Raw genomic sequence first — 24,432 nt, forward strand, 5'->3', positions numbered from 1 at the left:
TCCTTTGTTGCTGGCTGAACTGATGTCTTGTTAGGTACAGTACACTGAGGTCTTGCACAATATGTAGACATATTGAGTGACATCATACACGGTGGCGGTGCAAACCTAAAATATGCATTTTATTTTTCAACCAAATTTAGGTTGAATTCCAAATTGTACCTTTTTAAGCTGTGGTTTTGCTGTATTCATTTTTATTCTATTCCTTTTTTACTACAGCAATATTTTCCTTTGGTTTGGAAACTATATTGTGTACCTTGACTATCAGGTAGCTTTCTTTTCATCGACCATATTGCATAGTTTTTCACGAGGTGAGGACAAACTGCTGTAGTCTCTCTTCATCCTCATTAAGGCTCTGCTCACATAAGTGTGAATATGTAATCTTTTAATAGCTGCCCTGACAAAGAATGAGAAAGTTAGTCACAGTTCTTTTAGTGCCGGGGTGGGAGCGGTAATAGCGACTAATGAGGGCTGAGGTGTGTGTATGGAACGCTTGGCCATCTCAAGAGACTGGTAAATAAAAAGGAGGAAATACTCTTTTTTTAAATATTTTTTTCACCCCCCCTCTCCTCCTCTTGTCTCTGATTCCTATTGACCTCCAGTCGAGGTCTGTTAGATGTAGTCCAGGTCATAGGATACATGTGAAAGATGGAAATATCAAAGGCAGCCCAAGGCTTTTACATTTGCTCCTGTGCTGCAGGTAATCATACTGTGGAGAACAGCTGAGGCCTTCTCTTCTCTTCTTGTCTTTGCACTGCCACTTTAAGCAAATCATAGAGTTAATTATGTCTTAATACAGTCTGGCTACTCTACTGTGTTCATAACTGCAAATTATAATGAGATTTCATTAATTAAAAACTAGTGTCGGAAGGATTGTGCTGTCTTTCCATTAGACTTAGACCTAGATCCATCCTGGAAACAAAGACTTTGTCAGTATTGTGTGCGACCACGGCTCTGGTGTGCGGCACGTGTGGTGTGAGGTTGTGAAGTGTATCGAGAGGCACAGCCGAGTGAGCCCAATAGTCTGCGCTCTATTGATAACTCTGCCTGTTTTAAAATCCTGGCACAACAATGCAACTTGAGCCTTGCGTGCTCCACTGAGCAACAATACCTCTCACTGGCAGCATTGGTGTAATGATGACAGACAACAATACGGGGGCGCTTTCCTCATTGGCGCCTCGTTTCTGGCACCTTTTGATAAGAATATTTTAAGTTTATTATTGATTTACCCGGGGCGGTTCGAGGAAGTGATTATTTTCCAGCTTGTGTGTTCTTTAGAAAAAGCAAACAATTTAGTCAAGGAAGATCAGTTGCTTTAAAAGCAAGGTGCAATACATGTTTTTTTTCCAGTCGGAAGTGACATACAGTATCTTCACTCCTGCTTGCACATGCCTGCTCACACTCAGGTGGTCTTTATTTTTTCTTGCCGCTGCACATCTCAGTGTTTATAGAGCTAGTTGGCTGGGCCAGTAGCTGGGAGGTATGGTGGAGTGTAAGCAGTGTTGATGTGGATGGCCCCTGGTCAGAGGCCAGGCCCTGGCTGTTAAAACGCAGCCTCTTTTGTGCGTCAGAGCCAGCACTGCCAGTCCTGTTCCGCCCCTGTCGCTAGGGGTGGGGAGGCATTTACCCGCTGCATGCATTCATTCATTGCGCTGGCATTGCTTGACGCAGGGCTAAATGGCATTGTTACAACGTGCCTCTGAGAAGTGTTGACAGGCCCATATGCTAATTTTAATTAATAGAAGGGAGGGGGTGCAAGCGGGTGGTTTTATTCACCTCAACTCAGCTGCAGAATTCTATCTGCACCTAGACTGGCAAATATAATTGCGGCAAACTCAAATGAGCTCATTAGGAAATGTATTGAATTTACACATTATTTCCAGTAGTTAGGCTGAGTTATTTTCCCTAAGGAGTCAATTACATACTCATTTGTGACTCAGGTGAATGGCTTTCTGGTGACTTCTTCAACTGCAAAAATCGTACTTGCTGAATAATTTGCTAGACAGCTGCTGTACAGGAGCATCTATTGATGTTCATTTGTGTGAGTATGGTGGGGGGGCGGACACGCCGATGAGATAACGACCCCCTTTTGTTCGTTTATTCACTTCATTTGATTAACTCTTAACATGTTATTCACTCTTGAATTATTTAAACTTGTGCATGCTTGTCCTCTGAGAGATTCTGACATGTTTTAGTTCCCAGCAACCTTGTCTGCCGTTCAGGCCTTTTTAATTAGAAAAAGTGCCATCAGGTCAAACATTTGGAGTGCAACTTTGTGTTTTTCCTGCGAAAGTATGCACAAACCAAAAGAAGAGCTGGTGAGTCAGCTTTCAGTTATCAGATATCATGCCAGCAGTGATGTGCAGTGATTTTGCATGTTATGACAGGTTGCTCACTAAGAGGATTATAAGAGAAAGAAGAGAATAATTTGCTTGGGTTAAAAAACATGTTTTCAAATACTTCTTAGTCACATTTATTCATTTATTTGTATTAACTGAAGAACATTTGCGGTGTTACTGTTTATTTGTATATGACGTGAATGCACCCTATCCTTCTCCAGCAAATGTTCTGATACTTCATTGAAGAGGTGTGGCCTCGAGTCATGTGATTTTGACTCGAGTCAGACTGGACTCACAATTTTGATGACTTTGGACACGACGTGACAATATCATCAAAGACTTGCAACTCAACTTGGACTTTGACATCAATGACTCGGGACTTAACTTGGACTTGCCATGATCGAACTCGGTGCACTCACTGAGTGTGCTCAGACGGTAGGCACGGCTTGCGCACGAATCCCAGAACACAAACTCCAGGGGGAGTTTGAGAGGGTTAGGAAGCCACCCAGTAAATGGATGTGTGGTGTAATTTATTTATTTAAGGACATATTAATGGACATCTGCAACCAATACAGGCGTAAATATACCAGATTATAGCACAAATGCTAGTTTCCATGTGTAGTCCCCAGGCAGATAACAGAGAAATAACAAAGAATATAAAACAATAAACAATAAAAGACAACTACAGTATAAGCACAGAACATTAGAAGGCTAAAAAAAAAAGCTAAAAGTGGTCGTACACTTGGTTTTGTTAATTTTTTTTTTTTTTTTTAATCAATGAGATTTAATGTTATGGATGTATGCAATGGATCTTGAAAGCACACAAATTTAGTAGGACTTTTTTACCAAAAGTAGTAACTTCTTGAATAGTATATAAGTAAACACGAGACTGTGAAAAAAGTCTTAGATACGATACAATACATTCAAAGTTTGGTTTTTGAATGCCACTGAAAATCTTGCCATACTTAATTTAAACAATACTCTGGTATCATGTGAGGCACATTCATTGGGCAGACTCAAATGACAATGTTACACAAACTACCCTGCTTGGCCTGTACTGTATCATTCCGTTGAATTGAGTGCCCAAAGAATGCCACGCTTTGGTGACTTAGGCTTGTCTTGTTATAAATACACAGCACCAACATCTCTGCTTTTTTATTGAGTATGGCTGCAAAATAACCCAACACGGGGCCAAAGAAAATTCCAAGTGCCAGCACTTTGATGAGGAAGGTGAAAAACACTATTGAATTCAAGCTGTAACTCGTACACAAAGTTGGTGTTTGTGTTCCTCCATCTCCACTTGTTGCCATCTTTGCTAACATGAGTCTTCAGTAAAGGTAAAAGTGATTTTAAATGTTCTTTTATCCATTTAATTCATCATTTATAGGTATTTTGACTTGTTTTCTGTGTGTAAAACTATAATTTATTCTCTATAAAATGTATTTACTGTTAATATTTTTTATAAAAACTTTTAATAAAGATTAGTAGACTTTTGCACACTACTATATATGTTTACATATGTTTGAGGTACCTGATTTTTTTAAAATAAAACCTTTGAGTCAGTACATGTGGTTTTCTGGTTACATACAAGTTCCGTTCACAGGCTGTGATGTAAGTCGAGTTGACAAATGATCCCACTAATCAGTCAAGGAAATCTATCTCCAGTAGGGAGTCCAGTACTCTGTAGCGGGGTTTTGCACACATATAGTGTTACATAACAAATAACTTTTGTTGCTGAAAAACTATCTAGTTGGGGTGTACTATAGTGCTGAACTTGTCTTTTCATATTGCGCACTCCTCTTTGTTATTATACCATCAACGCTGCTGCCTGTCCTCGCCTCACAGAGTCGCCAAAAGGGAGGTGGGAATGGGCCCAATGTAGCGCTGGCCCTCCAAGCCTGGGCCCAAACGCATCCCCTGCACTCAGCTGTAAATATCACCAACAGCTGGTGGCACACAAGGTAGTGGTGCTTAACAAATGACTGGCCTTCTTTAGAGGGGGAGGCATGAAGCTTCACTTGCTTCTTTGCCAGCCAAGTGCCCGTAAACTGAAACTTGTTCAAGCAATAAATAAATACATTTGAGCATCTTTTCACTGAGTCGATAAAGAGATGGAGTACACAATCTGAAAGGAGATAACTATACCATTTTGCACCTACTGGAAAAATGGAGAGTTTACCTTTTTTAGACCAACCCCTCTCAGCTCAGTCAGTCCAAGCGATAGGAAGAACGAAAGTCACCTTTGAGTCCCACAGCCTGTCTGGTGTTCCCAGTATCACACATAATGACATTCAGCGTAGCCCAGATCACATTTAGGATAGCTGATTTGATATAGCTGTACGCCAGCAAGGAAGACGGCCGCCTAAAAGAATAAGCCCCCGTACTCCAGTTTAAACACAATCCATTTTCCAGTGTAAATCACTTGTCAGTCTATTGCAAATGTAACTGCTCTGATGTGAGAGAGGGAGGTGGAGACCAGGAGAGTAAAGATTATCTTTTGGGGCCATTTCGTTGGCACTGTTGCGTGACAGAGACTGACAGCTCTTTCAGATGACTGACAGGTGTCCTTTGAAATGCCGGTGAAGCAGCTTCTGTTCAGACTGTTGAAATGCATATTTGGAGCTCTTATCATAAAGGCATGGATGGCCCAGATAGGTGGTGTTAACATTGCAAATGGCTCCAGAATTATTCATTGTCAGTGCTGTGGGAAAGAATCGGTGGAAGGGGGTGGGGTGCAGCGCTACGTGGCGGCGGTGGGGGCGAAGTTTGATTATTCTGCTCACACAATGGCAGGGTGCTTAATGATTCCTCTCCACCTTGGCAGCGGCATGTGCTGACTTCAGGCGCGAGCAGCGGGTGACACAGGTCCGGCCAAGTGTTAGAGCAAGATCATACGTCCGGACCCCATTTTAATTTCTAATACATTAATCTTTTCCTCACAGATCCTCCATGAATATTCCAGGGCTCCTTGTTTGTCAGGAAGCCTGTCTCGCTTTCATCTATTCAGGTGGTTTCATTTACTGTGAAAGCCAGCTAAATGGACCCGATCAGTCAATGACAACCAGGATACAATAGAGCCCGGTAACACGTCCCTTTCCTCCTTTCAGCCTTCTGATAGACAATCCTGACACCTGCTCCCCGGGGAGACCCTCCGCCAAACCAGTGCACTGTTCCACGAGAGACTTCCCTTACTTTATCAGCCCATAAAGGATTGTCACAGGTGACTATATCAGCACAGGAATGGAGCTGCCCTCTTTGACCTGCCCCTGCAATGCGCCGTGAGGTGCAGGTGCCTCAAACCGAGCGGATTAAGGGTTGCTTAAACGCTGTCATACACGGCGCCTCAGCGCTTCACACTTCCTCAAAAATGTTAAGCCTTTGTTCTCTTCCATTAATTACCATTGTCTTAAGTTCATTAGACCACTGCTTCTGGTGTTACTAATGAGGCGACGTAGGCCACCTACATCCTCTGAAGCTTTGTAGAAGCTGACCTGACAACGACTCCTCACTTTCTCTCCTTGGTGTAATGACATGCTTGCGCTGGGATGCACAGATATACGAGCTCTGACTGACATGTGCATTAGTGGTCTAATTTTCACATTTAATGATTAGTAGGGTGAGAGCAGCAGGAACCGGAATGTCACTCAAACCTCTGCCAAGGCCGGACTGCCCTAAACTTGTCAGTCAGATCATCTAGTCATGAAGAGCAGGGTGGTGCCGCTTCTCTTCAGTCCCACACGTAGCGGTAATATACATTACAATTGCCTCAGGGTTTTGTCACCACAGTGCCATCTGCTGGATCTGTTGGGCCACTGCCCGACTTAGTCCCGATGCAAGCTGACAATGACAAGTGAAAATCTGATCAGGATCTACACCAACATTCAGGGCTGTTGGTTATGTACTTTTTCTATCATCTAAACCTTTACGAGCAAAAAAGCCATTTTGCCGCCTCTTCCACTAAAGAAAAATAAAGTCATCCCTCACTACATCGCTCTCTCACTCTGTCGCAGTTTTTGAAAAATGATGTAATTCATAAATGATCGCTGTTTTGTAGTTGACTGGGGCCTATTGTTAGTCAAAAAATAGTGAAATAATATGGAAGTTATATGTGGTTGTCTGGTCACGAGACTTCAGTAGTGTTACATTGATGGGACATGACATTAAATGACATTACCTTCACAGTGCATGGAGTTAGCCATGGCATGTCTGACATGATAGTGAAAAAGCTCCTCCCATTCTGTGTGGAAGTGGTAAGTTTTTGGCTTCTTTCTTTATCCTTTTTCCCCGCGCCGTTTGAAACACTGTCTTAAATTTAGTATAAGCATATTGGAGAGGCTAACTAGTTAACTTGGTAGCTTGCTATGCTAGTGGCGGCCGTCTATTGCGTCCCTGCAGTGATCCCGTAGCCTGCACAATGTAGTGTAAACAAAGAATAACAGGAGAGTAAAAGTAACCATGGGGTGTTATTTCATGTCTACAGGGCTCTAATAATGTTAAAAACCATATTTAGAAAGTCATAAATAGGTATTCTATGGGCTAACTACGAACATATTGTGTTTATTTATATTGACTCCTACTTCCCGGAAATTCACTTATTGTGGTCGGGTCTGGAACCAATTTACAACAACAAACGAGGGACAACTGTAGTCCAGTGGCACAAAACAACACATCTACAAACTTTGAAGTGTTTTACTCTTTTTTTAAATTTTGCATCCAACAAACAAAAGTGCAGTGTGCATACGTTACAGATGGGTAAAACCTCACCACTCGACGCCCTCAGAACTGTGTTGCACAGTGAGTTGACAGATTTCAGCTCACTGGCAAACCCTGCTCGGCTTACCTCCGTGGACGTATGCGGTTGCCGGTTGGATTCCGGCGTGTGCAGGGCTGGACTGCGGGTATGATCACGGTTACACGTGTAGGTCTAATTCCAAATAAATTTGTACTTTTCATAAAATGCAGAGTGCTTCATTTGAAAATGTCTCAACGGTTGTTTGCTAATTTCTCGCCACATATCAGGTGTACAGAAAAACCAGTGTCGTTGGCAGACAGGACTAAGGAATCTGTCCATGCAGAATTAAACAAGTTGTTTTTTGGGGGGTGATGTTCATGGGTCGCTTGGGGAAACAGATGTCTCTCTCATGTCCAGGCACCTCTGACGTCCGTTTTATGTGTTCTCAAATTCCGTTATTTTCCCCACATTCCATTTTTTCCGATTACATTTTTTTGAATTACATTTTTCACCTTTTGACACTTATTTTACCACCATAGAGTGTGTGCGTTTTGTGTGAATAAAATGTGTGTCAGTTAAAGGCAGAAATCATTTCACTTATTGATACAATTTTGCCCAGTATTTCAGAAACAGATGTAGCTTTACTAACTTTTCTAATGGGATGTCAACCTCTGCACACATTGCAACAAAATCCTCAACAAACTGCAATGTCCGTGCTTGTGCTTAAGGAAGACACAACATACAGCGGGAGTCGCGCACACACGGCCGCACTGGCACGCAGTGCTGAACTAAGCTAATCCTCACAGCTTCCACTCGCACTCTGAGAGGTTTTTCTCATTCCGCCAGAAATTTATTCACATTATGTAAATTTCCGCAAAAATCCGCGTTGTTATTTATTTATTTGTATTATTTACTTGCATTAATGTCTCTTCTGTTGTTGTTGCTTAATTTCTTGGTATTTATGTATATGTGTTTATGTTTCTTATGTTCTTATTCTTTCTTGTGTTTTTCTTTCTTTTCCTTGGGAGAATGAACAGAATAAGATTTTCATTGCATGGTATAACTGCTGTTTTACCATGCACATGACAATAAAACTCTCTTGAATCTTGAATCTTGAATCTTGAACAGTATGTTGGTCAACTGCGATTCCGACCAAGCGCAGGCAGGCACGCTCCGGCTCCCCCTTTTTTCCTTGGGCTCATCCAATCATCAGTCAGAATTTACAGTAGCAAGGATACATTCATGGTCTTAAAGACAGGCAGATATTGCAAAGTCTTTTAAAAGGATGCATATTTCCAAACTTCGGTGTTAAAAAAAACCCCTCTCTGAATCTGCCAAGGGACCGACAGCAAGGAGGCTGGAGAGCTGAGGGTTGCCGACCCCTGATCCAAACTAATGAATGGTGATCGAAACATAACCTCTCGCCTTGATTATTGCCTGGTGAGGTAATTATGGGGAGCACAAATATGTCTAAGCGTGACTGCCGTGCTGATTTTACATGTGCCTGGAATGTCGGGATTTTCTACCCAGCTAGTCGGCTTCACACGAGTGGGAGATATTTCAAGGTACTGCTCTTAAGCCAAATGAGCGTATCGGACACCCCCTCCCCTTCCCCCCCAGCTAAATTAGCTCCTAGGGTCCTCTATTATGGAGCGCCCAGTGCTATAACTCAACTCGCAGAATCACCTGTCCCGTGGAAACTTAAATGCGCATTGGCATATATGGATATTAGAGGTGTCAAGCCCCGGTGATGTAGCTTTGATGTCATTCATAATTTTAATGTCTGATTTTCCCTCAAAAAGGATGCTCTGGAGACAAAGCGAGGGGGAAAGAACCGATATTTTAATGGAGAGGAGACAGGCCTCTCCCTCAAGGAACATCTCCACTGACACTGGCTGCAGCAAAATTGGGATTTATATTTCCTGTTTTCTATTAACATGGAGATGAATACAGGTGTTCCTGTGTCGTAAAATTAGCCTAGCGCTTGCAAATTTGCAATCACATGTGCTACAGACAGAAAACTGATGTATGCACTTTTCACACTGACGACAGAAAAGAAAGGGGTGAAAAAGAAATCCCTCTAGCATTTAAAGTGAACATAATAGCTTGTAATTCTATCCTCTTCTGCCCCCTCAGCCTGGTCTGGCAGTGGCAAGTGTTTGTTCTGGTAATGTCGGCTTAACAGACTAGCGCATTTTTTCAGGCTGCTTGTGCAATGACAAGCACGGTGAATAAGCTGTGAAATCCTCGGATTTTCAATGGTGACAACTTTGGAATGGCTTCCAACCTCAAGGAAGCCTCTGCTGGCTTCGGTGACATTGTTGACGCCACTGAACGCAGCAGCAATATTCTGTGGGTCATGTCAGCGGAACACCTCAGAGGTGATCAGCTTATAGTGCTGTGCTTTAGAGCAGCAGCTCGCCGGCATACTTTTCTTCTACTTTTCAGGGAGGAGCCAAATAATCAAGTGTTAGTCAAGGCAGTGAAGCTGCACGTTATTGAATTCTGCCAGCAAATGTCCTTAGCCCCATGGCGGGTTGTTTAGCAGTCGCACTCAATTAAAAAAAAAAGCACAGAAAACTACGGATTACACAAAATGTGACAAACGGAGATTTGGCACGGAGTAGTTTGCTAGCGCAATGTTTGGAATACAAAAACAAAACGGTGAACAGAAACAGGGATGACATTCTGCCGAATTGTCGTCGAAAAGCGAGTTGTTCCAAAAGTAGGGTGAAGAGACACCGAAGTATGACCGTAATAGTAAAATTGTGCATTTGCTGTTTCTTTGGTCAAAAAATGAACCATGCTAGCTTAATGATAGTTACAGTACTACCTTTTTGGTTAAATCAATATGTATAGCATAATTCCTCCTTTGTCGCGATTAATTGGTTCCTTCGTCATACACTTTGTTGTGTTGTCGTCTTTCTCTCGCTCTTTCGTTGTCACCCTGTGTCACTTTTGTCTCGAGGCAAATTAGCCACCGAGCTGACATCATTCAAGAATCAAGAGTTTTACTGCGATATGCACAGTAAAACAGGTAGTTATACAACGCAATGAAATTCTTATTCTGTTCATTCTGCCAGTAGTCCAGCCTTTGGAAACCTGCTGGTGATAGTGGATTTGCTTTGCTTTGTGTGTTTTCCATGATTAGGTTGTGCACAACAAAATGGTATGCGAGACATCTCATGATTAGAACGTGACCATAAAGCTGCATCACTGTATAAGCCGGAGGTTTCACACAGTACCGGAAATTACGGTAACCAGAGAAAATAAGCCATTTAAGACATAAATAAAACACAGTAAATGTATAGAGAATGTAATAAATATTTAAACATGTAAATATCTCATATGTTGACTTATTTAAAGCAGTCTTTAAGTACATTTTCTATGACATTTTGGTGAAGATCTGGATAAAGCTTAACAAAAGCTAAACAAAGTTACTGCTGTTGCACACCTATTGGTGTACATTACAGCGATGTAATTGATCATATATACTATTGTTTAAGACAGGAACAACATCAAAATAAAAGCACTCAATGAATGCAGAGCCACCATCCACTGGTACGAAGATTATACGCCGCCATTTGCTAACATGAATTAACTTGAGGCTGTGCACAAATCCAACAAGCAAATATGCACATTATCATTCAATAACATCATCCAATCTTAGATTTATGCATTGCAGCATAATATCAGCATTTGGGACCAAATATGAGGGGAAAGAAAAATGGGAAAAATAGAGTATTGTAGTGTATGTGTCCAGCGTGGCAGAAAGTTAGGTGCTATGTTCAAAGTGGGACAGATTGCCGCTCGCAACAAAAACATATGCAAAACTGTGGGATTTCTAACTGTATATTATTTTTTTTATAAAATAATGGCCCATATTTCAAAATTTACATCCATTTACATAACATTTTATATCGTTATTTACATTTTTATTTCAGTGTTTTTTTTTTTATCATTACGCCTGAAAGTTTGGACGGTTGGGGACTCCTGCCTTACAGCAAAATGCCAATTTTACAGAACTGGTTTCTTTATTTGATAATTTAAGATTAATGTCTATATGACCAAACATTAACCATAGAGTCAAATTGAATGGAATCGTATTATTTATTTTTCCGAATCATTCTATTTTTAAAACATATCGTTTTTGAATCGCATCATAATCTGTGTATCTTGATTCGAATCGAATCGTTGATCACAAAGAGATTTACATCCCTAAGACCTACTATGTTTATTTGTTTATCTGAGTGTTTTAGCCTGATTCTTTGAGGTAGAAAAAGCCACAAATGAGATCTGTTTATTTGTTGGACATTAGCTCTGCTCTTAAAAAATAACAAAAAGCATTTGTGGACAATGGATAAAATCTAATAAATCACATCAACTATGAAAATCCTTAGTCAAAGTCAGCCCTTTTGTATTGTTTATTTTTTAGTATAGTAAAGTTCCTTTAGTACAATAAAGTTCCTTAATGTCTGCAGTAGGGCTGCACGGCGGCCGAGTGGTTAGCATATTGGCCACACAGTCAGGAGATCGGAACATCTGGGTTCAAATCTTCGTTGGGCATCTCTGTGCGGAGTTAGCATGTTCTCCCTGTGTGTGTGTGTGTGTGTGTGTGTGTGGGGGGGGGGGGTTTCTCCGGGTACTCCGGTTCCCGCCCACATTCCAAAAACATGCATGTTAGGTTAATTGGCGACTCTAAATAGTCCATAGGTATGAATGTGAGTGTGAATGATTGTTTGTCTACATGTGCCCTGTGATTGGCTGGCGACCAGTCCAGGGTGTACCCCGCCTCTCGCCTGAAGTCAGCCAGGATAGGCTCTGCTTGTCTTAGTCCGCTTGCATACTGAACCGGGAAGGCCAAGTTGAGGAAACAGGGGACTCTAACGGCGGAAGAGGGTCTTCCGGCTCTGGTTTCTCCTTGACACTATCACTAGCTATGATTCCTGCCTGCCAGGGATTGGGCTGCACTGTATTTCTTTACCAAGTAGACGCCTGACACGAGGTACTCTTCCTGTCCCTCATTTTTAAGGTGTACAATGTGGTGAAATTGGTACGCTTCTGCACCGAATTGAAGATTCCACCCCGAAAAATCTAAGAACCGTAATTAATTTGTTCCAGACTCGATCGTAATAAGTACATTTCCGTGAAGTAGCATTTTCATAAAACCAATATTTTCATAGTTAGAGCATTGAAAACCTGTTTAGAACCTTCTCAATACAGTTTTTAATGTTATTTGAGCCCTGAAATAACACCCCTATAGTCACCTTTGTGCTTGTGTCACCCAATATAGTAAACAAAATAACAGGAAATAAGACATATTAGACATAAATAAGACATAACATACACTCACCCGTAAGCATTGGCAGAGTTTTCTGGACAGTGTAAACTGACATAATACAAGTATGATAACAAGTAAAGCCTGTTGTTCCCACAAACATGCTGCTTGTGTGCCTCACTGAACGCTACATTAACATTACTGACACCAAGTGACTAGTGTAGAGAACTACATAGCATCACTTCTTAGAATGCGTCTTCTGAATGCCTTATATTTGTATTTTAGTTCATTTAGCCTTTTTTATGCTTGAAAATGCTTAGTGTAGGCAAAACTACGTAAAACGTGCTTGAATATGCATATTTTTGACTAATAGGCCATATTCAACCACAAAACAGCATGATTTATTATTTAATATATTCTTTAAAAACCATGAAAGAGTGAAGCAGCAAAATTCTAATCATGATGTGGCGAGGGACAACTGTATATAATATATATATATATATTTTTTTTTATTAAAGAGTGTGAAGAAATGCAGTAAGTCATCATATTGAAATGTTGGCCAAATACACTATTTTTACTGCAGTACCTTCAAACCCTCATGAATACGAATGAATATTAATACAATATGCATTTTTGTCATTAGTACTATTTTCCATTCAGGATCAGATGCTAATCAGTCGAGGCAAACAAAACTGCGACAACAATTCCAAAAAGTAAACAAATCTTCCTCTAAAATTTGAATTCCGTTGCTACACTTTTTCATGCCTAATCAAAAAGTCTTTGCAAGTCCTTTTTACCTCCCGCCAACTTCATCAAATATTTGGACTTAATCAATATCATTTTTGTTTGTTTTTCCACTGCATGAGAAAAGTAAAAACACCCCTGATTTAAAAGAAAACAAAAAAACCCCAACGTGCACGCAGGATGCAGCATATACCTGCTACTGCACAAACATTCTCTCCACAACGAACAGAGAGGCTCTGACATTGTGGCAAGACATTAATTCACTGTGTCGACCTGTCGCCATGAAATATTTATGATGCTAAATACATTTAATTAGGCAGCGGCGCTCTGATGGAAGAGAAAAAGCGCTGTCAATTGAAAAAATAAACATATACTGTAGCTGCCTCTCGTGTAACTCAGAGAGATGCTTGGAATGTGATCACCAGCAACACTCGGTATTTAAGAAAAAAAGACTTACATTGAGATTTACAGAACATAAACCGCATTAGCTTAAATGGCAGAGGGGCGTTTGCGTGTGATTTACCAAATAGATGGTGATGAGGATAATCACCTGTTCATTTCATCTTCACTGAGAAAGTGGATGGTTATGGTAACTCTGTGCTTTAATGAATTTGACTTTTATCATGCACTCCTTGATTTGATATCATCACTATTAAATCAGCCACCTCACAGCCAGAGGCAACCAAACAAAAAGGAGCCATTGCGTCTGAAGCAAGCAAATCAAATGAAACTGCTGTTTATGCTCCATGTACTGCTCTGCTGCAGATATCAGTCCAAAAAGACAGGTTCTGATGCATTGGATGACAGCCTGGAGTAAAGTGAGACATCATGTCTGCCTGTGATAAAAACATGGCTGCAGTAAATAATAGCCGCTTCTCATCTTGACATCTGTCATCGAGTTAGAAATGGATGGGGAAATGACCAGCACTCTATCGGCCAAGCTCCGGCTGTGTCACTTGCTGAATGATGCAAAATAGAAGATAATATCAGTGCTATGCTGAATGGCATTACTCCAAATCTAATGTCATTAAAAGGGTGGGTATTAGCTGTGCTGTCTGGAGATGGCGGTGTGGGCTTCTCACGGCTTGACTGACACACAGATTAAGTGCAATGACAGGGAGCACAATAAAGTCATCAGAGAATGTGACATGTCAGTCAGAGAAAGGGTGGCGGGTGGAGGGATGAATTGTCACTCTCTGTCACAGCCCATGTCCCGTACACCACCGTGGGAAAACGGGGATAGCACAGGGGCCCGCTTAGACAATATTTATTCAGGTAGAGGACACCCACTCGAGCCTCACTCTCACTACATGTTTGTAAATTTACTGACAAGAAGAAGAAGGGCGGATGATAGCTGGAAAGCGGATGCGTGCGTGCCATCACGAGGAATTATGCAATTTTTCTTTTTAAGTCATACAAATGGCCGATCATTTAGGAAGATGACCTTTACTTCAGGCATGTCTCCAAACTACGGTATTCAACAGCTTGTCGGTGTTCCGTTTTTCAGTTTTAATGTCAATTGACTTTTTAATGCACTGTAGTTATATAATAATGCATATCATTAGCCATTTCTACAGTATTTTCACTATAAGAGCAATAATTAAACGCTGCTGCATAGAAAACAATAGGATGCATGCTTCAGAGTATTCGCTTTGGCCAAAAGATGGCAATGTTGCAGTACTGAATCCAAGTCAGTTTTCTACTGCGTTCACGCTCACCTACATACACACACACACACACACACACACACACACAAACTTGCAATGCAGGCTGGTCATTGCTTTCTTCTTTCCATATTGCCAGAGATTAGTCATCTTCATCTTGCACTAGACTGACTGACCAGGTTAGACCACCAAAGCTCTTGCTTCCCTTTTATTTGATGGATTTAATGAAATCAATTCATTTATTTTTGTCTCCTATCAAAACATGTCTGGATTTAGTTTCAAATGTTTCATTTAATTAATTCAGTTCATTTGAATGAAAGTAGTCATCCTCTGCAACTTCAGCCTTTCACTTTAGCCCCTTTAGCATATCCCTACATTTTAAAATATGATTTATCAAGAAATCGCTTAAATATCAACAATTTTTTGAACTGTTCAAACTGATTTTTACTGATAAGCACCTTGAAGCAATATTGCAGAAATGAAATGCTCCCTTGTAAATGAGTAATACTATTTCACCTCAACAAAATTGCTTTTTCGCAGTGCTTGCAGGAAAAAACAGGAAAAACAATTCAACTGTAAAAGAAGTGAGGAATTATCAGAAACATAATTAAAAAAATCCAACTGTCACTTAAACGTACCAACTGGTTGCAGACTCTTGAGTGGCACTTGTTTGCTCTGCTCTGGTTTGGAAGGTAGCAGGAATAGAAAGCTTTCCCATGGCCACTTTGCTGGTCTTTATTATTGGCTTATTGCCTTTAAGCTGTCACCACTCAGAGCATTCTGCCTCTCAGGGGATTGTCTTGTGGGATTCCAGAGATCCGGGCTGGCTGGGACCATACTCAGCTCTGTTGTTAAACTGCAACTGTGTCATGTTGCATGTAGTGTGCTCCCTAAATGCGTATTTCCACACATGCATAGACAAAACTGAGAAAAGGGGGAAAAAAAAGAAAACTTCCTCTGACATTCAAAATACTCATGAGAGGTGTCGCTGCTAATGCTCTTAGGCTTTTATTCAGGTGTATTGAGTGCTAAACCCCAACAGCTGGAGCAGATTTTCTGTTATTTCTAATGAAAACTTTAAAAATGTGTTGCATTTTGCAATATATAAGGTGCACAAATGCATATGTTGTGCATATTCAGTGCATAATGTCAGTACATAAAAGGAACAAAAGAGCAGTCAAGTCTAAGCCAGGTTGCCTCGGGCAACTATTGTTTATTGGTCATTGCATTGAAGTGAATGTGGGCATGCTGGGCTCATGCCTACATGTTTGCAATCATTTACGAGGCTGAATATAAATACTTTAATTTTATTTAAAGAATTGTGATAAATGTAAAAGTACTCTAGGAAATAGTAGATTTGACATAGAAATAATGTGGAAATCCCAAGATCCGGCAATAGGGTATGATTTTTCTGCTGCCTCATCCCACCATTCCCTCCACCTCTCCTCTCCTATGCCAGTCACATTTTCTAATTAGCTTTCCCTGTGGAGGAAGAAGATGGATTATATTTTAATATCTGGGGCCTAAAATTAGTTTATATTCTAGCAAGTTAGCACTTCCGAGAAGTTGATTTACTCTTGAAGCTGTAGAACCCGCCAGCTTGCAATTAATCATTTTCCTCGGTCGTGTTCGTGAGGAAAAAGAGGCTCTGCTTGTCACAGACCGGATCACAATAGGTAAACACCCAATTTACACTATTTAGAAATCCCCTCTCTAGAATAGTACAACTCGTGACACAGGCTCCCTCGATTGTTCCCTCCTAACCGCAGTTATTAATTACGGCACACTTTGAACAAAGCGACACTGTCTGACTAATCATTGACACTCAGTGATTAAAGATGCTCCTTGCCTTTTTTGAATGACTTTCCCCTTCTTCTTCAGAGTTCATTCATGAGCTTATGTCACTGTCTTTTTTTTTCCCTCCTCCGCTCCCTGGTCACAGATTTGTCTCACCGCTATATCCGCTTACCAGCATCCTGGAATGCCTTTACAAACTCATCCATCAAGACTCAAGGATTGAGGGAGGACGGTGGCATCGCTGCAGGAGTGACGTAAAGCACAGAGGGATTCATGGTTGCAAAGAACAAGACGTTTAAAAAAAAATATATATTTCACTGTTGCTTTCATAGGCAGTGCTGGATTACGGTCATGGCCTCTAAATTACAGTCTGTGTGTGGTAAGACCATACAGTACATATAACATTTTTGTTTCTAATCCGAGATACATTTCAATCAAAATAGTGGTAACACAAGGTGACTATTTTCTCCAAACACAGTAAAATGTGTCTTCAAAACTTCAGACTGTTGCTATTGTGATAAAATAAACAAACTAAATATACCTGATTCATACATAAAAATAAATGTTGATATTAGGAATGGCCTATTTGTAAAATTAACAGCCTGTTAGTTATTGTTAGATTTTTTTAGGGATGGGAGTGTTTCTGAACTCCTGTTTCCATACCAGTGTTGTATTGAGCATGGTCTGCATGGGTGTCGTTCAAGTTTCTATAGCTGAGGTGAATCTAACAGTGTCTTTGCTGGTTGCAGCCAAGTCATGCACCCTAATTTGACTTGCTTCAAGATAAGATTAATCGACAATCATTCCAGCACAATCATGATTAATCAATTAGTTATTATACCTATCCCTTGTTTCTAAGAAGTTGCAGAGTAGTTGCCGTGCTGTCCAAAAATCCGCAATACTTGGAGGAAAATCGGCAGATGTATTAATGCTGCTCTTCATCAAGCCTTGCTGCGTCACAGCCACACAGTGCGAGGAAAAGGCCTCCTAAGCCTGGATCCGGTGGGCTTTGGAGTGTGCTGTTCTGGTGACTCAAGGTAGAGTGGGGAAGGAAGGATCATCAGCTCCTTGCTTCCCCGGGAGATGAGCAGCATAGGCCAATTTCATATGCGGGGCTCGGCCCCAGGGTCTGAGTGGAGGTGGGCTGGGTCCACCCAGTATCCTGGCTTCATTAATCAACCCGCCAAGGCTTACCGGCAAACCCCCTCTCCGCCCTCTCATAGACAACCCCTCGGATTACACAGAGCCAGCGAAATGTCAGCCCAAATCTGAGTCTTGATGCAGATAATCATTTCAATAATATTTCTCCATTTGTGCCCCCGATACCAGGGGAATAAAGCTTTTCCACTGTCAGGTAGCATAAGACTACAGTTGGTGGGAATACTTGACTCTGAGCCAGATGGCTTAGCCATGCTTGCAGCATATGTTCAACAAGCAGTCCTGTGCCAAGCAAGCATTAGGTTTTTATTAATTTGAAGCAGGCAGGAATGCATACGTATATATTTACCTGATGTCACCTGTACTAGACACCTTCGACCCTCTATTCTCTCTACAGACAAATTAACACTGTTAAAGCAGTGTAAGAATGAGTACTTTAAGATCCTCTGGTCTTTTTAAATGAGAATGAGCGCGGAGTAAAGGTGATTACAGGGTATATTCATCCGCACTTATAGCAACGGATGCTGCAAAGCAAATGACCATTTAGTTGCATGAATATGCTTGGGTGCAAGACAAAAGAAACAGTACTGCATGGGAGGGCAAATTTATTCATTACCACTAAGTTGAACTTCCCTTTAACAGCCCGGCGCTCTGCAATCCTGGGAGTTCTCTTCTCAGTGACTTATGGTAGTGCAGAGGGGAGGGGGGGGTGCGGTGGCGGCGGCAGCGGTGGCGTGCTGAAAATGTCAATAGAAATAGTAAGTGTGAGAGGCAAGGCTTGCCTAATTAGTGCCCATTTAGATTTTATGACGGCTCTGAGATCTGCTCTTCCTGACAGAGAGCACTATAGTTGCATATTGTCCTAGCCTGAGGGAACCATAGGAAAATCCAGATTTATTGTACCTATCATACCAGCATATTTCATTTGCCATTATGAGATGCCATCTTGCAATGATGCCAGATTATTTATTACAGTTTAAATTGTGGGATCTGGCTGGTTGAGGAACATTTCAAAGTACCATTCCTCTTATTAACTTCTTCATTATCTGCCCCTCTGTGATCTAAATGCTTCCTTCCTTCTTACCTGCATTAATAAATATGTTACTGATTGGACTGGGCCTTACTGTTTTTCTGCTCTCTGGGTTTGTTTCCTGACATTAGTGCTGCGATGCAACACAGCTCATCTTTTCGCCCAATCTGGTTTAATTTCATTGCCGTTCTCAAGCTCATAAGTTTCATAATTGAGGATTTTTATGCGGCAGAAAATCACACGAGAAGTTGGAAATGAAAATTAAGACTCTGCCGCTGTGCAGTCTCCAGATGCTTGATGGGGTTTTATGTTTTTATATATATAGGGGAGTGTTTATTTACCATGTCCCTTAAACCCCAGGTTGTTGGCATTTATCCTGTTTACACATCAATATTAAATCTCCACCAAAGCCTTGAGAGTTGCATTTAAGTCATTGTGCAGGGTGGTATTAAAATGTGCTCCATACTGTGAGGGTAGCTCGTCAGGGAATAGCTGGGCCCTGGACTCCCATTACCCAGCATAAAAGTGTCAGCCACTTTAATTACATTCATGCCTTCCCCAGTCCGTTTTACTGCAGCCGCAATCAGATTTCATGCAGGGATCTGGTAGCTTTTGTCTCAGCCACTGTGACCTCGCTGAGATGGCGACTTAACTTTTTTACCCCTAACTTTGGTAGTTTGTTGTGGTAGTTCTAGTATTTGTGGACGAGCAAACGTGAGTGACATAATTGGTTAGTAATAAAACACAAAATGAAGCAAATCTGCTTTGTCAGAATGTCGCATGACTGTACATGCTTCCCTTAAACCGCAGCTCCACTGTGTTTGCAGAACTCATGCAGCCTCAGACCATGACGCTACCGCCACCACCACGCTTGACAGTAGGCAAGATACAATTATCTACAGTAGATACTCACTTGTGTTGCCAGCTGTCAAAGGAAAACTGCACTTTTTTGGGAGGGAATTTTGCCCATCATCCACAATCTTGATGTGAAACATGAACACATGTTTTTCTCTTTTCCGTGCCTTCTAAAGATATAAAAACAGATAAAAAAAAGACAGATCATTACATTTTAGCATATTTCCACAGCATTTCAGTCGAGCTTCAGCTTACGAACGGTTCCAATGTTCATACTAAATTTAGATTTTCATACCTTTTCAAAGCATCAGTTTCACTTAAGATTTTCAGCATTCACACTTGATGTCTACTGACATTGCATCATCCATTTATTATTAACATTGTTACGCCGATCGAACTATGTTACTGGCGTATTGATATCTTGCCACACCATACCGGCTAGTGACTAGCTTCACCGCACACTCGCCCGCAGCATGTCAGCTCCGTGCTCTCGATGCCTCAGACCACTGCCTAAAAGGTAAGGCTACATATTGGAGCTGCTGCCACTGCTGCTGGATTTTTATTTGAGTTTAGAAAAGTTAACGCTAGGTGTAGGCGTTCGTTTCTATGTTGCTATGTGAAATCAATACACCCAGGAAGTTCTGGTGATGCTTAAAATGACCAAAATACATGAAAATACTGTAAGTATTACATGTTATCATGAATGTACCTGTTACTACATGGTCACAGCATGTATATAAAACCATGCAGTAATGAGCTGTTTCTTTTTTTTAATCTGTTTTTATATATCTGTTTTTATATCTTTAAGAAACAGAAAAGAGAAAGACGTGTGTTCATGTTTCACATAAAGATTGTGGATGATGGGCAAAAGTGCAGTTTTACTTTAAGACAGAAATGGCTGTGTTGAGTCAGTAAATATATAGTGCTGTACAAGCTGTACACTGACTACTCTAAAGTGTATCCAAGTTGTATTTCAACAGTATTTTTCCTGGAGGAGACATAGTGTAAAAAAGATGGTTGCTGAAATGTGAGAGGTGTACTTTACTTATGAAATACTGCACCTTAATGCTGAGTATACATTTGGTAGTTTTTAGTAGTTGTATTGAGTATTTGTTGATAAAGTTGGCATAATTGGTCAGTAGGAATCTCCACAAACTTGGCTATACAATATACAGGGCAGAAAAAAATACAGAGAAAATACATAGAAAATGTACCGAAAAAAATAGGACCCCCAGGGATGGGTGGAGGGTGGAGGTTCCACTGGTCAGACTGTTAGTGAACGCCGAAGAGGCAGTGTCACTTACTGTTTCACGGGAAAGCTTCCTGACCTTCTAGGAGGCAAAGCAAGATCCCCCTCTTGTTTATACTCCGCCATGGATCAGTGCGTGGAATATGTCTACATCCTCTCAGCCAATTTCACACAAAGGAGGCGCAGTGTGGGCGGCGGACACAAGCCGTTTCCCCCGGACGATGAGGCCCATCCCTCACTCGCGTCCTCTGTCTGCAGAGCCAGACAGACAGAGACAGTCTATTGCTCCACTGGGCCACAGAACTACTGTATGCCTTTCCTGTGGGCTCTGACTCCTGCTTCTTATTCAGGATCAAAGATTTGTCAATTTATGACCCCTTTTTGCCCATCAGTAGCTTGTGTTTAAAAACCAGCAGTGCAAAAAGATGTAACTGGAAGTTTGACAAAATAGTCAAGCTAACTGTTGTTTTAGTTTCCCATTAAAACAAAGTTTTGTCCGTTTGCTCTGCTCGTAGAGTATATTTGGTCAAGTTTGAATGCAGTCCACTGAACCCAGGACAGTGGACTGAACCCAGGACAGGTGGGCCGAGACAGCCTGAGAGATGCGTATCTGTCTGCTTGCTAGTGGACTCTAGTGCTGAGTGAGGCAAGTGTGAAAGCAGACCGCCTCAAAACACCGAATATGATGATGATGTCACCAAATGCGAGCAAAACCTGCCGATGGACATCAAAACCCAACAGGAAGCTGAGTGAAAATCATGAAGTTAAAGGTAGCCAAAAGCATAAATCATGGTGCTCCTTATAGCACATCTCTGGGGACCTTTTTGACGTCTTTATGCACTTTATGTCTCAGCTGGCAAAAATTCCACCAGATCTCTTGTGTGAGGCTAGAAGTTAGAATTTGGCATCTGGCCGATTTTTGCCCTTTAAAAAAAAAAATAAAAAATTGATCAGATATCGGGAATAACCATCTGATCACCCAAGCTATCTTTACGGCAGTATTGGATGGGGACTCAAAATTGGATATGATCTGAGGCAAAAAAAAATTGATTGGGGTTGGAGGCCAAAAATGCTGATCGTGATATCCCGACTAGAAGTTATAAGACTAAAAGTCTTACTGCACACTTGAGGCACCAAAGAGATTCTGTGGTATCAAGTGAGCGACGGCATCTTCTGGGTTATCAAGTGGCCGCCCTCCTTCTTGGGTTTTTGGCATCCCAGGTTCACCACCTACATGACATCAACTCACGTGAGAACCCAGGTGGAGTCCTTCCTCTTAATCCACAGCCACTGCGATCCCCTCTCAGCAGCCCAAGAGAGGTGTTTGACTGCCTGCTGGTGGGCCTTCCTTGCACTCCCATTTCCCTGAGTAGCCTAGATATAGAAGTGGCTATGAACTCTCTGCAGTCTACTTCCACCGGGCGTACTTTTGCTTTCCAGCCTTGCTTTTGTGCGTAGGCTGCAAGCTCAGCGTACCTCAGTTTCTTCTGCTTGTCGGCCTCTTCCGCTCCACGCTACCAGAACACTGAGAGCTCGATGATGTAGACGAGCTTGAATGAGGCTGACCACAGAAGAATGTCTGGCCACAGGCTGGTAGATGCAATCTGAGCTGGGAAACGGAGATTCTGGCTCAAGTTTGGCCAGCAGCCTGTGTTCCACCTAGCTGCCCAATGTCTGGCCTTATGGTGGTGTGGCGGGTTTGAAAGAAAAAGTCCTGCTATCCTATGTAACCTGGAAGACATGTTGTTTTGGAGTTGTACACATGCACACGTCACATACGTGAGCCTTATTTGGGCCGCTGACAAATATACAAGTATGAACGCTAACTGAAATGCAGTCAAGTGCGCACAAAGTATAATTTTGGTCAAGACCCGAGTACTGTACTGCAAATGTGAACGCACCCTTAGTCCTTCTGCATTTCATCCCTTAACACTCCATATGATAAAAGCATATTTCAGATTGCATAACAGTATCCTGTATAATCAATATGGCTAATTATTGCAATATTTAACCCATACAATGCATCATCAATATTGTTTTTTAAAATTTTTATTTAAATATAGCCGCTATAAACTCCTTTCATCGTTCCTCTGGAGTGAGTTGAGTCACCGTTTTCGATGTCATCCAGGGGGAGCTCTTCGCACGAATGACTGAAAGTCGGGCAAGGAAAAACTGAGTTTGGCTTCTGGAGATAGTATGGATTGGACAAAGCTGGATAAGAACTTTGCAGTATGTAAGACATTTCTCATGACAAACCACCCTGAGCTCGTGGAGAAAACGGTGCCTACTAGCTCGTCAGCACAGCCAAGCATTAACTCTTTTTTTCAAAGCTGTGGCTCAGGAGGTACAACCCAGAGGGTTGGTGGTTCAACCCTGCGCTTCTGCCATGCCATTCTTGGGCAGGAAACTTCACCTACCTTAACCCCAGAGTTGTCCACACATGAATGCTCAGCTTCACTAACCAAAATATTGACCTACGACCTGCATATGGCTGTACTATGGCTAGAGGATGGGTTAAATGCGGAAGACAAATTTTGATGTACATTGTTAATGTGACAAAGGTTCGATAAATATCTTTTTTGGTCTTTCACCTTCAGCTTTTCCTCATACTTAAGGCAAACTTGTTTAAACCTTTTGAGGTCCATTGCATTGTTTTTGTGACATTTACAATACCAAAAGAATATTTTCAAGTGAGTCAAAAATGTTTTATTTACTAATACAGTGAAAAACAATTTATACAACTACTAAATTATCTTAAAAATGGGCACAGACGCATTGTGTACCTTCCACTACACAACCGCCAACTCTGAATAGATCTCATTGAACTTCCTGAGAAAAATCCATACTGTCAAATAATACAGAATGACTCGTTTTAGAGTCGATTTATCGTCTAAATAAGTGGACATAAAGCACTCGAGTGACTCATCAGAGAAGCCGTTAATTAGCGCTAATGATTTGAATTTGGCCCGCACGTTTGCCATAAAACAATATTTATGGTGCACATTAAGGTCAAGTATTTCTTCAAAAGTAAAGAGGAAAAAAAACACAAAACAATCCCGGAAAGTGGTAATTAGGGAAAAAAAAAGCTATTTATATGGTGGTCCAGTCTCATTTTGCATTAACAATCAAAAGGTAATCAAAGCTCAGACAGTGATCCCACTTCAGCAGCACATTGCTCTTGGATCAAGCCTCTTCACTTCATGCCCAATTGGTCTAATTACATAAAGGGAATTATCGCTCTCTGTCTCTCTGATATAGTGGTTCTACTACATCCGGCTGCTCACTTAATTAAGTCCTTATTCTCACAGTGGTGAAGCCATCCCATATTCTGCCTTTCCAGAAAGCTTCCTTCAGCGCTTTTTCTTGTTTTTTGACAGCGGTGAGGCGAGCGTAACTCCAACCACTGTCCTATATTCCTCCGTGTTGCTCGCATTGTAATCAGCGACCCCTGTTACTCAATCATGGGATGTGAATTTGGGCTCTTGGGTGACCTTCTCCCAGTGATCCTGTACTGACCCTTCAATCAAGACTACTGCCTCCCCACTACTGCTTTGTGTGTTGCTTTGCTTTTTTTTCATTTGTGAGATCT

This window comes from Dunckerocampus dactyliophorus, chromosome 9 (genome assembly GCF_027744805.1).
Source record: "Dunckerocampus dactyliophorus isolate RoL2022-P2 chromosome 9, RoL_Ddac_1.1, whole genome shotgun sequence".
NCBI lineage: Eukaryota > Metazoa > Chordata > Actinopteri > Syngnathiformes > Syngnathidae > Dunckerocampus > Dunckerocampus dactyliophorus.